The sequence below is a fragment of the Salmo salar genome, chromosome ssa17 (assembly GCF_905237065.1).
Source record: "Salmo salar chromosome ssa17, Ssal_v3.1, whole genome shotgun sequence".
In the NCBI taxonomy this organism is placed as follows: Eukaryota; Metazoa; Chordata; class Actinopteri; order Salmoniformes; family Salmonidae; genus Salmo; species Salmo salar.
Window position 1 is genome coordinate 56364759 of NC_059458.1, and position 15819 is coordinate 56380577.

At 44.7% G+C, this 15819-nt stretch overlaps 1 protein-coding gene across 1 annotated transcript in view; it reads left to right on the plus strand.

Annotated features, from left to right (window-relative positions):
• Positions 1 to 1346: 1346 nt before the first annotated feature.
• The window catches only part of LOC106576150 (transcription factor SOX-5), a 383455-nt gene continuing 368982 nt past the window's right edge, over positions 1347 to 15819 (plus strand). Inside the window, exon 1 of the mRNA XM_045699762.1 lies at positions 1347 to 1620. The gene's annotated coding sequence lies outside the window, so the exon portion shown is untranslated. The remainder of the gene's footprint in view (positions 1621 to 15819) is intronic.

Genomic DNA, 15819 nt, shown 5'->3' on the forward strand with positions numbered 1-15819 from the left:
ACATCTAGGCAGACAGGCACCGTTGCGTGGCAAACGGAAGAGGCTTAGCAGATGTGACAGGTGAATTAGAACGCTCAGTGGAGTGGCGGGAAACACCAGCTCATTATCGGGGAGATGTGCGCTAACGGTGATTAACACCTGGGTACCAACAAAACAACTGACTGTTCTCTCAGGGCCTACCCTAGCTTTTTGTGGGACCTAAGCAACATTTTGTTTGGCCCCCCACCTCCAGGGCAGAACATTTTAGTGCCCTCCCTCCGGCTTGATGGCGGAGAGAAACAAAAGTTGCACAAGTTTGCACAATTTTACACATTTTGCCATTGGGTGGAGAGACATTTTTTTTACAGCTAATTTTCTGTAATTGTACACACTTTGCCATAAGAGGTGTAATGATATCTAAGTGAGTGTGACTAACAAAATCAATGGGGGCCCCCTGGAGGTCAGGGCCCCTAGGCACGTGCCCTTTGTTTTGTGCGCGTCCATAATTCGACCATGATTACCACATGTTTAGATAGCTGGCTAGACTAATTTACCCATCTAAAACACGTTAGATGACATGGGCTAATTGACCCTCGACCGAGTTCCTATGTTTTAGGTCGGCCCGCTAGTAGCCGGGGCCCTAAGCGACCGCTTATGTCTGAGGTAGAGAGAGAGAGAGAGAGAGAGAGAGAGCGAGAGAGAGGGAGAGAGAGAGAGAGGGAGAGAGACAGCTCCCGAGGAGTTCATTGTGAGCAGAGAGAATTCGGGATGACATCCCCAGTTATTGCTCTTGACATTTGGGCAGCGCCTCCGTGCACATGCGCAGCGTGAGCCGCACCTAGGGGTTAGAAAGGGCGGACAGTGCTCTGATGAGCTGCTAGTGCAGAGCAGCTGAGGACAGACAGGCAGAGAGAGAATAAATAATATAGTGTGTCAAACCTGACTTATGCGGTCACTCCATTTAGACATCCCGTTACTTGACACATTTGCACCCCCTTCTCATCCCTCTCTCAACTTCTCAGCACAGTGAGGGAAATTCTCTCATATGGGCTAACTTTGGAATAGAAAAGTGCCCCCGAGTTGCGCTTTGCTCCTTGTGTGACAGAACTGCGACGTAAAAGGCCCATCTCTTGAGCTGTGAAAGCGAATTGGACAGGAACAAACAGAGTTTTTGACAACATTTGAAGCACATTTTCTACGCTCTGCTGCCTATCGCCCCTAGCCTCTTCTGCACCATACTGTGGCATTAACACCGTAGGCTACCGTGCGCAGGAAAACGTAGCCAATCTAAAGCTGTGGTTCTAGCCTACAGTTTGATTTATAGCCTTGGCCACTATTATATAACATATCTCCAGTTTTAACCCGCCTCCATATGTGACAGTTATTGTTTTTGTCTCAGTGCCACTAATCAAATTGACTTCTCCTGCCTTCTGTCCCTTCCTTGCCTTTTGTATTTTCCTCTTGCTTGTTGGTTTTGTCTGTGAAGCCGCAGGATGACCAGAGCACGGATTTCACCTCGTCCTTGAGAGAGAGAGACAGGAGAGATAATACGAATAGAGAGAGAACGACACACACATTACCCCTACACACAGCGACCGATCCGACATCGAGACACGAGGAAGACGCCATCACCGAGACCCAGTAAGTGATGGCAAACAGATTAAACTTTAAAATGATAGACCGGGGAGGTTTTTCCGTGATCGCTATTGCGCGCGCGGAGGGATGGAAATTAAGAGGAAGGGAGCTGTGGCGTGGTACTCTCCTGTTGTCGTTACAACGTTTACCGGCTGTGCATGGGGTTCCCGGTGCTGATCGTGCTGTTTTAAGATCCTCTCTCTCCATCAGTGATTGTCGATTCTCTAAAGCCTTTTGGGATTAGAACGCGTTTCATCCTATCATAACTCCCCAACTCTTCTAGTTTACCTCCGGAGTGGCTACATACAAGTCTCCGAATCGGATATTACACAGACAGAGAAACAGTTGACCTCTTACCTGTGTGTCAGCATGGTCAGTCAGTCCCTGTGTGTGTCAATATGTTATTTCAGAGCAGCTGCAAACCTGAACAACTCTGGTTGCTCTATTATATTCTGAAACTCTTTCACATTCACATGTTATTTTTAATGTGATAAAGCGCACATACAAGTAGGCTACCAGATGATGGGCAACTTGTCACTCTGAGTTTTATTTCACCCTTTTAGTAGCAACTAATTATGGCAAAAATGATTATCTGAGTTTGGTTGGTGTTACTTTAATTGACATGGCAAATTGAGTAAGTATTAAACCACAAGTAAACAAAGGTTTACCAATATACAGTTTTACCAAAGAATATAAGTCCGATCAAATCAACTCTGAAATATATCCTACATTATTCATTATGAGGACACCGTTAATTATTGTGCATATTATATATTTATAATTTTATTAGTCCAGCATTGATGCATTTTAGATGAATTTCTCACTCCAAACAAGTTCTTTCCTCCACAGAAGGTGCGTAGGTCTGTTTCAGAGATGACAGATAGTGATTGAGAAAGTCCAGTTTTCCCCTCCCCTCATTATCTCCTCTCTTGTCTTCTTCCTCTCCTCCTCTCCCAGTCGTTCTCTCCTAAAAAGTGTCCTAATAACTTTGAGCGTCCAGTCCAAGTGTGTGTGTGTGTGTGTGTGTGTGTTCATCCTGGTCTGTCCAGTCTAATGACCATCAACAAGGCATGACGTCCAGTATTTCTTTAGTCTGTCTCTCTGTGTCTCTGTGACTGATCGGTTCTTTGATATCTGTATAGTTTGTAAAGAGTTGTGTGACGCCGCAGCCCTGTCCCCTTGTTTATGAACTGTTTGAGGAGTCTGAGCACTCTGGCCATAAAAGTCACTGGTGTTACACCAGTGAGAGTTACTGTGTGTTGGGACTGATTTTATACAGCATCTATATATGGCTATGTATGGATAAAGACAGGCTACATGAATATGTTTCTGTTCTGAATATCGTGGTACTAATATATGGAAATACCTATCTACATAGATAATGAATTGACGGTTCATGCTCTTAACGTGTTTATATATAGCCTATTGTTACAATGTGAATCATACTTTTAAAAATGGTTTATTACCTTGCTGAGAGGGTTTGATATTTCCTCAGTCTCATGCCACTGTAGCAGATATGATATAATGGGTACAGTGGCTGTTATTTTGGGCAATGTTGGTAGCAGTGGCTGTTCTTATCTCCTTGTTAAATCAGGGATTGGTTTCCGACCATGGGCAGACAGGGAGGGAAACACAAACAACATGCTGTATACACGCATATACACGGGTACACACACACACATGCACGCCATGCGCATGCACATGCACGTTCATAAACACACACACACACACACACACACACACACACACACACACACACACACACACACACACACACACACACACACACACACACACACACACAGTTTCATATTGCTATCCTTGTGGGAACTAAATAATTGATTCCCCTCAAATCCTTTTTTCCCTAACCCTTAAACTTTTACTTAACCATAACCCTAACCTTAACCCTAAGCCTAACCTTAACCCCAAACCTCTAACCCTAACCCTGAAACTATACCTAACCCGTAACCCTAACCCTGAAACTATACCTAACCCTAACCCCTAAACCTAACCATAACCCCTAACCGTAATTGTAACCCTAACCCTAAACCCAACCCCTAAGCCTAAAATAGCATTTTAACTCGTGGGGACCAGCACAATCCCCACTTGCGTTGTTTTACTATCCTTGTGAGGACTTCTGGTACCAACAAAGATAGTTAAACAAACAAACACACACACACACGCACACATGTACACACACAAGCAGGTGAGGCAGGGACAGGACAGATATGACGATCTGACAGGCAGTGAATGACAGAGCCTGAATGGTACTGATGAGGATGGCAAGAACAACAGCTAACATAGATCTGAATAGACACACGTAGTGGAGTTGAGTCTATAGCTTCACACAGTGACAATGCAGGAAGCAAATGTCAGGGGTAGTGTAGAAAGGCCTTAGATACAGTACTTTTCCCCTTGCACTGTAGTCCTTTTTAACTGGTTGTTGATCGCATGCAGGACAGGAAACTGTAAACAAATTCCCCAACGTGTGGCGGCTTGCAGGAGAATACTTCTCCTTTTCGTCCTACACTACATGGCCAAAAGTATGTGGACAATCATTCAAATTAGTGGATTCGGCTATTTCTGACAGGTATAAAATCAAGCTCACAGCCATGCAATCTCCGTAGACAAACATTGGCAGTAGAATGGCTCGTACTGGAGCGCTCAGTGACTTTTAACGTGCCACTTTCATAGGATGCCACCTTTCCAACAAGTCAGTTCGTCACATTTCTGCCCTGCTAGAGCTGCCCCGGTCAACTGTAAGTGATGTTATTGTGAAGTGGAAACGTCTAGGAGCAACAAAGTCGTAGGGCCGCGAAGTCGTAGGCCCCACAAGCTCACAGAACAGGAACGCTGAGTGCCGTAGCGCATAAAAATCGTCTGTCCTCGGTTGCAACACTCACTACCGAGTTCCAAACTGCCTCTGGAAGCAACGTCAGCACAATAACTGTTCGTCAGGAGCTTAATGAAATGGGTTTCCATGGCCGAGCAGCCGCACACAAGCTTAAGATCACCATGCGCAATGCAAAGCGTCGGCTGGAGTGGTGTAAATCTCGCCGCCGTTGCACTCTGGAGCAGTGGAAACGGGTTCTCTGGAGTAATGAATCACGCTTCACCATCTGGCAGTCCGACGGATGAATCTGGGTTTGGCAGATGCCAGGAGAACGCTACCTGCCCCAATGCATAGTGCCAACTGTAAAGTTTGGTGGAGGAGGCATAATGTCTGGGGCTGTTTTTCATGGTTCGGGCTAGGCCTCTTAGTTCCAGTGAAGGGAAATCTTAACGCTACAGCATACAATTACATTCTGTGCTTCCAACTTTGTGGCAGCAGTTTGGGCATGACAATGCCCCTGTGCACAAAGCGAGGTCTAGAAATGGTTTGTCGAGATCAGTGTGGAAGAATTTGATTGGCCTGCACAGAGCCCTGACCTCAACCCCATCGAACACCTTTGGAATGAATTGGAACGCTGACTTCGAGCCAGGCCTAAATGCCCAACATCAGTGCCGACCTCACTAATGCTCTTGTGGCTGAATGGAATCAAGTCCACGCAGTCGCAAAACCTTCCCAGAAGAAGGGAGGCTGTTATGGCAGCAAAGTGGGACCAACTCCATATTAATGTCCATGAATTTGGAATGAGATGTTCGACGAGCACGTGTCCACATACTCCTGGTCATGTAGTGTATCTCGTTCTCCCTCTTCTCCCTCTTGACTGAGGATACATCTCATCTCCCTCTATTCTCTCTCTCTCTTCTCTCTCTTAGTCCTCTCCATCATCTCTTTCTTTTCTCTCCTTCCCCTCTTTATTGTCACTCTTCTGTTTTCTTCTTTGCCTCCCTGCAGAGTGCCTTGGAGCGAGGAGCTTACACCCACCCACCCACCCACCCACCCCTTCTCTCTCTCTCTCTCTCTCTCTCTCTCTCAGCCCCAGCCAGAAGGCAGTGGGAGAAGAGCTAGCTCCCAGAGCTTTGGACTGGGCTAAACAGCGTTTGCCAAGACATATGAATTATAAGACTAATGGGCTTAAGTGGCTTGTCCTAACATTGTCTTCTGTTACCAGCGCACAGTCAGGCTTAGGGAGAATAACACCAATAGAATGGAACCAAAATACCCCCAGTTCCTTTTTGAGGTCAGGATTAAGAATTCATAAAAGGAACTGCTAACTTTTTCTCTTTTTTTTTTACAGATCCGCAAAGTAATCCATTGTTATTCAATTGAGAGATATGCCTGCTTTTATTCCACAGAAGCTTTTCTGTGAGTGAGTCGTTACAATATCTGTCATTATAAGAAAGAAAAGCTGCTTAATAATCCTAAACCGGGACAGAAACACACTCCCTAAGAAGAAGAGAAAAATCTGTACTGTTGAATATGTTCACGAATAACAATACAATTCAAATAAGTAAGGCGGGTTGTGTTTAAATCGGGTAACGTAGATATCTCTATATACGGTGTTAAATCTATTAATTTATTTGACCTTATACTGTGGTGGAATGGGATGATTTGGGATTCCCCGTGTCTTCTGTTTAAACAGGGACTGTCATTTCCTTTTTGAAAACTCATGGCCGGCCTGATGTAACCTGCATTCATATTGTGATTGACAAGACACAATAACAGTCTTATGTTTTATGATTGGAGAATGAATGGCTGCCTGCTTTGTAAGTCTACTCTGTTGTCTCTTATCTTCTAACCTCTTATAGCAGATGGATGGGTGTTCACATCTAAATCCTAAATTGAAATCCTCACAGGAACCTTGTAATGGGGCTCCTGAGTGGCGCAGCGGTCTAAGGCGCTGCATCTCAGTGCTAGAGGCGTCACTACAGACACCCTGGTTTGAATCCAGGCTGTATCACATCTGGCTGTGATTGGGAGTCCCATAGGGCGGCGCACAATTGGCCTAGCGTCGTCTGGGTTTGGTCGGTGTAGGCCGTCATTGTAAATAAGAATTTATTCTTAACTGACTTGCCTAGTTAAATAAATTTAAAAAATCAAACAACCCATTGACAACAACACATGATTTACAAAAAGGTCTGTGTAAGGCTCATGTTTTTTCAGTCATCTTCCAAATTACAGTACGACTTTACTCCATTTGTGTGTAAAGTTACGTATACAGTGTCTCCGTGCTCCTACAAAAATTAGTTCATAGATTGTTCTTCTACCTTTTTAAGTCAGCAAAGCAGCACCTTTTCAGTCCTTTGTGCATCAACTCCTCAAAAATGAGGCCCACTCGCTTAGATCAAACAGAAACCACTTCCATTGTGCCAAAGAAAACAGTCCGTATTCTCCAATAGCTTCTTTATTGTTATCAAAGTATAGCCAGTTTCTTTGCTCTTGTGGGACCTTCTCTCTCAGACTGAACACTCCTGGGGGTTCTAACATGAACCAGCCCCCCCCCCCCGGAACAACCACACGTGGGCCTGTCTCCACCACAGAAACACAGCGTTTCATTTGTGAAATTAGTCCTTTCTCTCTGACCTTGTCTTTTCATCAGGATGCTCGCTGCATATTTTAGTCCCTTTCCTGGGTTTATTTGACTAATTGGTGGCTGTTCTTGCTCAACACCGATTGCCTTTGATCATGGCAGATCATTACGTTTACCTCATTAATTTGCTCAATGTGATTTTTCTCAGAATTTAAGGGTCCACATAAAATTGGATTAATAATACATCATATGTGCCAAGAGAAAATGGAATTCCTTTGTGATTTCTGGCACCTCTCCTTTCTCCTCATTCCTTTCTCTATAGTGATTGGAGTGAGTTGGTCAAGGTATACAGTGCGTGAGGAACAGGCTCTTGTGTGATCACACACACACACACACACACACACACACACACACACACACACACACACACACACACACACACACACACACACACACACACACACACACACACACACACACACACTGACCTGAATCCATAGAAGGACACATGTAAACACAGTAGCTTGCTCAGCCTCTTCCCACCCATTCCCATCTCACATGAGCCCTACAGACATAAAGTAGATGTCATACGGTACATGTGAGTCACTCGTATACCTCCGTCACAGATTGTCACTGTACCATGTGAATATGTGAATGAACATTGGAACAGGCTGTGTCTCTACCTGTTACCTGTCACATAGTGTTTCCCCTTCACTGCACTTCCTCCTCTGAATATCAATACTCTACTCTCTCTCTCTTTCTCTCTTTCTCTAACTCTCTCTCTCTCGTTCTCTCTTTCTCTCTCTCTCTCTGCCAAGCACAATGTCTCTGCTCGCTAACAAAACACTTTCATATTCTTTGTTGTCGGGGCTCTTATTGTCTCGCGATCCATAGCCCAACTCTGCACATGAAGACGGTTGGCAATCTATTGAGCAGATTGTATTACAGCTCATTTTGTCTTTAGGCGCTGCCTCTACATTGTGTGTCCCTCTTATATTGTGGCGAGCCAGGCGTGTTGGTCTATTATCATATAGATAACTGAACATTTGTATTCAGACAAGGGGAATCTCTAATGGAATGTATTGTGTATGTGTTTAAAATTGCCTCAGCGTTTTTTTGTAATCCAATCAATGCACTTGTCTGGAATAGTGAACACAAAGCAGGAAGGAGAAAAAAAAGAGGTTGGATGATGTGAATTGATGCTTCCTGAAGATTGGATGTTTAATTTTTAACAAACTGATGCTCTGTCTGCTTTATTCTGCCTTGTGTGTCATGATTACACTGCTACTGTATTCATGGCATTGTTTTCACAAGAGGAGGAACCACACTGTGTGTGTGTGTGGTAGATCTTGTCTGGTCTACTGTATAGGGATTTTCTGTGGGTTTGTATGGATATATGTGTAACGGACCCTAGATCAATACACCAGTGTAGCTCCCAGTGCGTCTGACTTCTGTTAAAGTCAATCTGAGTGTTGAAGCGAGCCAGCGAGGAAGGGGAAATCTGTTCAGCTCTTCAACCACAGCCACACCTAGAGCGAGCGAGCTACCGTCTTATTCCTGTTCAGCTCTTATTCCTGTTCAGCTCTTATTCCTGTTCAGCTCTTCAGCCACACCTAGAGCGAGCGAGCTACCGTCTTATTCCTGTTCAGCTCTTATTCCGGTTCAGCTCTTATTCCTGTTCAGCTCTTCAACCACAGCCACACCTAGAGCGAGCGAGCTACCGTCTTATTCCTGTTCAGCTCTTATTCCTGTTCAGCTCTTATTCCTGTTCAGCTCTTCAACCAAAGCCACACCTAGAGCGAGCGAGCTACCGTCTTATTCCTGTTCAGCTCTTATTCCTGTTCAGCTCTTCAACCACAGCCACACGTAGAGCGAGCGAGCTACCGTCTTATTCCTGTTCAGCTCTTATTCCTGTTCAGCTCTTATTCCTGTTCAGCTCTTCAACCACAGCCACACGAACAGCGAGCTACCGTCTTATTCCTGTTCAGCTCTTATTCCTGTTCAGCTCTTATTTCTGTTCAGCTCTTCAACCACAGCCACACCTAGAGCGAGCGAGCTACCGTCTTATTCCTGTTCAGCTCTTATTCCTGTTCAGCTCTTCAACCACAGCCACACCTAGAGCGAGCGAGCTACCGTCTTATTCCTGTTCAGCTCTTATTCCTGTTCAGCTCTTCAACCACAGCCACACCTAGAGCGAGCGAGCTACCGTCTTATTCCTGTTCAGCTCTTATTCCTGTTCAGCTCTTATTCCTGTTCAGCTCTTATTCCTGTTCAGCTCTTCAACCACAGCCACACCTAGAGCGAGCGAGCTACCGTCTTATTCCTGTTCAGCTCTTATTTCTGTTCAGCTCTTATTCCTGTTCAGCTCTTTTTCCTGTTCAGCTCTTCAACCACAGCCACATGTAGAGCGAGCTACCGTCTTATTCCTATTCAGCTCTTCAACCACAGGCACACGTAGAGCAACCTACCGTCTTATTCCCACAGCAAAGGCATTCAGTAGCATTTATCAAGTGCTTCGCTGATAGGTTCCTCTTTAAAGAATCAAAGGCTTTTGCTTTTGTAGTTTAGAGGGAATCTGAAACTCCTTGACACTTTGCCACTTCACGGGCTGTATTTAACTTTGAGAGAGAGAAAGATGTATGGAGAACATTATGTACATTATGACTTACTTAAATGTTGTACAGTACGTCTGTACCGTGTGTTCCGTATAAAGTCAGCTTTCTTTTGTGCTTAATGAGCTTGTTGTATGTGAGGTGGTGTGTACCATTGTTTGTGTACCTGTCTGAGTGTCTAGCCGGTGTGTACTGTACAGTACGTGCTTCAGAGTTGGTGTTTGTGTGTCTGTGTGTGATCAAGAGTGGCTATGTGAGAGGTGTGCGTTTTTAACGTTTGTGTGCGTTGTACATGTGTGTGGCTGTTTTGGGTATTGGTGTGTATGTATGCGTCAGTCTGTACGTGTATCTCTCTCGCTCCGACAGTCTGCGAGTGTGAGCTAGCTTGTCTGCCTGACAGCGTCCCTCTGATCTTCCCAGTTCGTTTTTTTCCACTTTCAACATCTTCCCTTTCTTATGGAAAAGAGCCAATTAGAGTTGTGTCTGTTTGTTTTAAACAAAATGGCTTTTAATTAGTGTGATCAAAACCTCCCTTCTGTAGGCCGGCGGAGCCACTTTGTAGTCCCCCTCCAGATCGCGCCACGCCGGTTTGATGCAGCCTGATAGGACAGGAAGGCAATCTGACGACTTTTAATGAATGTACCTACTTTGTGTCTCTCTCCTCTGTTTCCTTCTCTTTTTTGTTTTCTGGGTCTTTTGTTGTGTTGTTATCGTGCTTCCTCCTCCTCCTCTTCCAACCCTCATATCCCTTCTTTCTCTCTATTAGTCTCTCTTTCTCTCTCCATCCCTCTCTCTCTCTCTCTCTGCCTGTGGCTCTAGACACTCTCAATGGTCATTCTTCATTGTAGTGCTGTTCTACTTTAGACAGAAACTGGTACACTCACACACTCAGACAAACTCACACCCTCTCTTTGACAGATTGATTGTAACTGAGATCGAACTCTGTGTTGGTCCAGTCAGGACAAAACCATCAGTTTCTAGCTAGTGGGTCAATTTTTAAGGATCTATCTTGTCATGTGCTTTTTCCCTGTGGAGGGCAGTTTCTAGTGTGTGTGTGTGTGTGTGTGTGTGTGTGTGTGTGTGTGTGTGTGTGTGTGTGTGTGTGTGTGTGTGTGTGTGTGTGTGTGTTGCCAGGTGCTCTAGTGGTTTGTGTCGTTCTGACAGTGGCTGCAGGGAGTGAGTCTGAGACCCAATCATCCTCCACTGCTCAGCTCTCCATACTGGACCCTAATTGACGTGTGTGTGTGTGTGTCAGCTGAAATGGGTCCTACTGACAGCTGTCAGGTTGTTTGGCTCAATCTCCTCCATATCCCTAGGTCTTAAACTCACATGCACTACACACGCGTGCACACACACACACACACACACACACACACACACACACACACACACACACACACACACACACACACACACACACACACACACACACACACACACACACACACACACACTACATACATGACCATTGTCAACCAATGAACTAAAGTTCAATGGAAACCTAGAATACTCTGTTGATATCTGGGAGATGCCTGGGCCAATTTCCTTAAACCATCTCAGAGTATGAATGTCTGATCCAGGATCAGTTTTGCTTTTCAGATCACAGTGAATAAGATTACATGGACAGTGGGACCTGATTCCAGCACTTCTACTCTGAATATGTGCCCTGGTCTCCTCTTCTCAAGGCTTAACAGCTCAGATAAAGCCTGGATAGTGGACAATAAACTCTGTTTTACAATCCAATCCATTTCTATAGGTCTGTCTATCCTCAGGGTCGTGTAACAGGCTCTTGTTATTAGTAGGGAGGTTGTCTGTAACTCTCAGCTCTTATGGGCTAGATTGTGGCAGCAGTACAGGTTTTCATTGTCCTGGCCTTTTGCGTGACGTACAGTCCTGATTTATTTTACAAGTTTGCCTTGACCCCAAGACCTTCATTAGTGCTGGGCATACACACACACACACACACACACACACACACACACACACACACACACACACACACACACACACACACACACACACACACACACACACGCATACATACACACATGCGCGTTCTGACATGGCTTTATGATCAGCCTATACCCCCCAATGGCATCAGAGTGCTGTAGGATCTGATAGATGAACAGATTAAAGGGACAGTAAGGACTAATGAAAAGACTGGATAGGCTATCTGGCCAGGAGTGTGTGTGTGTGTGTGTGTGTGTGTGTGTGTGTGTGTGTGTGTGTGTGTGTGTGTGTGAATATATATGTATGAGCAGCACTTAGTGTAAGTCTCCAGTTAGCGTCATTTCCAGATAATTAGGTCAGGTCGTCGTTCCAAATGGCACCCTATTCCCTATATAGTGCACTACTTTAGAGCAGGGCCCATAGGGAATAGGGTGCCATTTGGGACGCATTAAAGGTTATGTCTGAACACCACTTCCAGTGCATTGATTAAGCCCCAGGGTGAGGAGATGAACAATGGAGGTCACAGGGACAGGAGAGGACTGACACACACACACACACACACACACACACACACACACACACACACACACACACACACACACACACACACACACACACACACACACACACACACACACACACACACACACACACACTTGGGAAAAGGAGTTGTGTGTGTATGCATGATCTACTGTATAGTATGTGTGAGGATCTCTGTCTGTATTGCCTACATTGGTTCCACACTGACAGAATCAGAGCAGACTGACTTAGGTCTTGTTTCTGTGTTTCTGGACCAGAGGAGACTACCTCTAATTTATGCTCTGCTATGGCTGGGCCTGACTGGCTGTTATATTAGCAGCAATGTGTGTGTGTGTGTATGTAACCTATATAAGGATAGAAGGACTGAATATTGTGTGTTCACAGGAGTGACAAAGAGAGCCAGTCACACGAGAGAGGGGAGGTTTGTAAGTACAGAGAGAATGAGAGGGTAGGACATTTTATCCTCTACATTTCTCATTCCTTCACACTCTGTCTATACATTTGGTATATCTTTATCTCCCCCCTCACTCTCTCACCCCCTCTCTCCCACCCCCACTCTAAAAGAGGCTGTAAGGAGAGTGTGGGGGCAGAACGCTCCCTCTCTCTACGGTCTCTTGTTAAACTGCTGGCAGATGACAGAAAAATGAGCGGCATTTCTCCTGCTGACAGGTTGTTGTGTGTCTCTTCTGCTTCAAATGATTTGTGTCACTTTGTTTTCACTCCATCTGTCTCTCCTGCACAACGAGCACAGTGTACAGGTTGTCTTCCATAGGGAGGATCTGATTCATCCATCTCCTAGCTGCCTGCCTCTCAAACCCATCACACACACACAGATACAGTACACTCATACACAGACGCACATGCACACACACACACACACACACACACACACACACACACACACACACACACACACACACACACACACACACACACACACACACACACACACACACACACACACACACACACACACACACACACACACACACACACACCAGGAGGAAAGCAGTAGACAGAGAGATGGCTGCTGCTACTTCTTGCTAATTATAAGGACACACTTTGATTGCCTTGTTTGGAAACACTTCTCAAACAGCTGTAATGATAATAATTAGTCTCTGCTGAGGTTTACACGGCAGACAGAGGAGGCACTGTCATGTCTGACCCCCTGTATGTCTATGTGTGTTTGTTTGTGTGTGTGTGTGTGCAGGGGTGTCATGCACCCGTTAGTTTAGATGGGGCATGCATTATGTGAGGACTGAGGGGGGGATGTTGAATTCAGAGAATTTTTGCATTTTTCAAACACCTTTTTCCTGCAATCTAGAGCCATAATCATTACGCCTAATTCCATGTAAAAAAAATGCATAGGTGATCTAAGCTTACCTCTTTATCTGTTCAATTGTCATTTTAATTAATGATACACATTGATTCTTGAAGAACTTGTATGCCATAAGAGTTTAGTACAACTGGGAACCTATCTAGCTGGCTAGCTAAAGCCTAGTTAATAAAATTGCAAGGTGGCTAGTATTACAGTGAAAGAACAAAACATTTTGGTTTTACTTACTCATCAAGAAGGAATCAATAGGCTACATACCTTGATCAAATTCATTTACAAACGTACTGTACCTCCTGGGAGTCCGGCCCATCACCGGCAGCTCAAATCTAATCAAACACTGTGTGTGTCACTTGACACTCTCTCTCTTCCCCTCCACAGACGATACTATCTGCACGCACTAGAGTATCTAGAGTTTTACCTAGCATATTTTTGCTGCGTGGTGCAACTTGGAAGGAACCACTTACGAGCTGGCCACCTCCGCAAAATACAGCTGACAGATCTTTTTTCTAAATAATTATGATAAAACGTGGGCTTACATTGAATATCCCCTTGAGCATAGTGAAGTTATTAAGTACACTTTGTATGGTGTATCAATACACCAGTCACTATTGGCAAGATGGCGCCGATGGAGATGGCAGCTTCGCTTCAAGTCCTTAGGAAACTGCAGTATTTTTATTTTTTATGTATTTTTTCTTACATTGTTAGCCCAGAAAACCTTAAGTGTTATTACATACAGCTGGGAATAACTATTAGGAAAGGTAGGTAGGAAACAACGTCTCCACTCCGCTGATCCTCAACCTTGGGGCCCCACAAGGGTGCGTTCTCAGCCCTCTCCTGTACTCCCTGTTCACCCATGACTGCGTGGCCATGCACGCCTCCAACTCAATCATCAACTTTGCAGACGACACTACAGTGGTAGGCTTGATTACCAACAACAACGAGACGGCCTACAGGGAGGAGGTGAGGGCCCTCGGAGTGTGGTGTCAGGAAAATAACCTCTCACTCAATGTCAGCAATACAAAGGAGATGATCGTGGACTTCAGGAGACAGCAATGGGAGCACCTCCCCTATCCACATCGACAGGACAGCTGTGGAAAAGGTGGAACGTTTTAAGTTCCTCAGTGTACATATCACCAACAAGCTGAAATGGTCCTTGCACACAGATAGTGTGGTGAAGAAGGCGCAACAGCGCCTCTTCAACCTCAGGAAGCTGAATAAATGTGGCTTGTCACTGAAAACCCTCACTAACCTTTACAGGTGCACAATAGAGAGCATCCTGTCGGGCTGTATCACCGCCTGGTACGGCAGCTGCACTGCGCACAACCGCAGGGCTCTCCAGAGGGTGGTGCGGTCTGCACAACGCATCACCGAGGGCAAACTATCTGCCCTCCAGGACACCTACAACGCCCGATGTCACAGGAATGCAAACAAAATCATCGACAATAACCACCCGAGCCACTACCTGTTCACCCTGTTTCCATCCAGAAGGAGGGGTCAGGACAGATGCATCAAAGCTGGGACAGAGAAATTGAAAAACAGCTTCTATCTCAAGGCCATCAGATTGTTAAACAGCCATCACTAGCACAGAGAGGCGGCTGCCTACCTACAGACTTGATATCATTGGCTACTTTAATAAATGGATCACAAGTCACTTTAATAATGCCACTTTAAGAATGTTTACATATCTCGCATTACTCATCTCATATGTAAATACTGTATACTGTATCCTTCACTATCTATTCTTTACTATCTATTGCATATTAGCCGCTCTGTCACTGTTCATCCATATATTTTATACTTATATATTCTCATCCCATTCCTTTCTAGATTGTGTGTATTAGGTTTTGTTGTGGAATTTGTTAGAAATTATATTTTGTTGTTGGAATTGCTAGATGTTTCCTGTTAGAGACTGCTGCACTGTCGGATCTAGAAGCATAAGCATTTCGCTACACTCGCAATAACATCTGCTAACCATGTGTTTGTGACCAATAAAAGTTTATTTGTTTTGATACAGGCGTCCTTCCTAACTCAGTTGCTGGAGAGGAAGGAAACCGTTCAGGGATTTCACCATGAGGCCAATGGTGACTTTAAAACAGTTTCACAGTTTAATGGCTGTGATAGGAGAAAACTGAGGATTGATCAACAACATTGTAGTTACTCCACAATACTAACCTAAATTAGTGAAAAGAAGGAAGCTTGTACAGAATACCAATATTTTTGTCCAAAACATGCATCCTGTTTACAACAAGGCACTAAAGTAATACTGCAAAAAAATGTGGCAAAGCAATTCACTTTTTGTCCTGAATACAAAGTGTTATGTTTGGAGCAAATCCAATACAACACATTGCTG